At 37.9% G+C, this 2508-nt stretch overlaps 1 pseudogene; it reads right to left on the reverse strand.

Annotated features, from left to right (window-relative positions):
• Positions 1–1213: 1213 nt before the first annotated feature.
• Positions 1214–1332, reverse strand: LOC112473415 (annotated as a pseudogene).
• Positions 1333–2508: the final 1176 nt, after the last annotated feature.

Raw genomic sequence — 2508 nt, forward strand, 5'->3', positions numbered from 1 at the left:
GATTCGTAGGGAGACAGACACATACACTGATAAATGCAGTACAACACAGATTCCACTGGAGCTCCAAGAAAGGCAAGGATCAGCGTGTAGCATCAGGGAGAACTTCCTGTAGGACAAAATACTTGGGAGATAATAAGGAGGTCAGCCAGAGAATACAGGAAAATATCTCCGTCACGCATATAAAAAGAGCGAAGTTCTTCCTAAGGTATATATTGAAGTTTCAAATTTCTCAGAAGTCAACCACACAATAAATTTAAGACTCTTAACAAATTTCTCAGTGCTGCCTAGAATCGATCTGTGGTGTCTTTCTCTCCCTTTCTCCTTCTCCCCTCCCTTTCCCTTTTCCTCCTTCTTTTCCTCTTTCTCTTCTTGGAAATCTCGCCCATCACTTCCATTTTCTCCTGATTACTCCCCTCCTCATCCTTAGGTCTCTGGCTAAGTGACCTAATGGCCTCATTTGGAAAACATTTTCTGATCACTCAAGTCTGAAGTCTGAGCAATGTGTTTTCATAGTAGTTTCTATTTTCCCCCAAATATTCGTTATGGTATATAATAACTTCCTCTTTACCTTTCCTGCCGTTCTCTAGCTGTTTCAGTTGCGTATAGGCAATGTCTTTATCTTGTTTAATCCTCACTTTTTTTACACTTATAATACATCATATGTTAATCAACACATATGCTAATGAATAATAATAGTTTATTCAAATAAACTAATGAATGGATGGATAGATATAAAATTGCATGAATATATGTGTATATTTATGAACCGCCCACACACATACACTTACATCTACAGTAAATTTCTTCTCATTATTTTTTAAATTTTAGCTGGTGTTTCTGGTATGTATCTAATGTACCAAGTAGGAATTGAGGTAGGCACAAAGTGGGGGCTGCAAATCAGAGGCAATTACTGGAACTTCATACAAGATGAATTCTTGGTTACATAGAACAAAGCAAATGCCCAGTTATTGAAACTGGTTGTTATATTAATCTACTGATTAAACTGGTACAAAACTGGGCTTTATAAATTGTCTAATTGAGTTCTGCTTTGGCCATGGGGCTGAAGTCATGGGTTTTTAAAGGACCCCGACTGCATTAATTAAGAGCAAGACATTCAGATGTAGGGTCTTAAGTACATGAGATGAAACAAAACTGTATTCATTAGAAAGTTAATTCCATTCTTATTTTCTACTTTTTTGTTTGTTTGTTTTAATGCCTACAGCACCTGGTCTTCCTAGGTGGTCTCCCATTCAAGTACTAACCAAGCCCGACCCTGCTTAGCTTCCGAGATCAAAAGGGATTGGGCTTGTTCAGGGTGGCATGGCTGTAGACCTTATTTTCTACTTTCTATTTTATCACTTTGGTCTTGTCAGAGTTATGGATCTAGTTCCAAGGAACCCCACTACCTCTCCCCTGATCCATTCTCAAGACAGCCAAGCTCTACAGATAGTATTAACTGTACTCTGGCTTCTGGTTTGATTACACCAGTGGAAACCACAACAGGAAATGAACGGGCAAGAAAGAGAGATCAAGGTGTGTGCCGATATCTTCTTCCTAAACCTATTCTTTGAGCTGTGGTTTTGACAGTAGCTGTGTCCTCAGACAAGAGCCTCTCTCCAGCAGGCACAGTTCTGAATTGGGCTCAGGTAGCATGGCTTTCTCCTCCAGAACCTTTCTGCCCTGAGTTGTAATGGGTCCCATTCTTACTAGTGCCTGAGGGTTTCTCAACCCTTGTTAGTCCCTTTACTTCTGCCAACCTCTGGAAATAGTTAACTTCGTTGAAATCTTTTTCTACATTTTCTCCTGAGCGTGTCACATGTTTCCTACCACGATCACGATAAATACACTACACGTTCAGAATTGATAACTTTGGAGCCTTTAAACTTTGCTCTAAAAAATTTGTGAACTTTTGGATCCATTTATTTGAGCAAATGATAAATATGAATTTTCTACTGCCTTGAAGTATCAGAAACATAAACTTGTACACATAAACATAAAAAGGTACATAAACTTCTTTAGAAAGCAGACTTTCTGGACACTAACATGTCTAGGATTCCAGTTATTTCAAGTGGAAGGGGGAGGTTAAAAATCTTGTTTCTTTCTTTCGAAACTATTCCCAATACTGTTAATGTCCTTTCTGCCTTATTGATCCAGCTGATCCTACTCGTCTTAACCAAACCAAATTGTTCCCTCTTTGGCATGGCCCCATTTTCTTTAAATACCCTTTTTTTATATTATATAGTGATGTTGTATAAAAGCAGATGGCTCTTGTATCAAGAGCCTTGAACGAGTTCATCCCAGGGTATACATATCTAGGAAGTTTATCCTAAGGAAATATAACTCTGTTTCCCTGTAAAAGGATGCTTCCTGCAATAATTTAAAAATGATTAACACAGAAAATAATGCCTTACAGAAGGAAACAATTGACTGAAACTTGGTGGATCTATACAATGAAATAGTAAGCAGCCATTAAAAATCATCTTTTCAAACATTATTAATATAGGTTAC

This window comes from Pteropus alecto, unplaced genomic scaffold (genome assembly GCF_000325575.1).
Source record: "Pteropus alecto unplaced genomic scaffold, ASM32557v1 scaffold98, whole genome shotgun sequence".
Classification (NCBI taxonomy): Eukaryota; Metazoa; Chordata; class Mammalia; order Chiroptera; family Pteropodidae; genus Pteropus; species Pteropus alecto.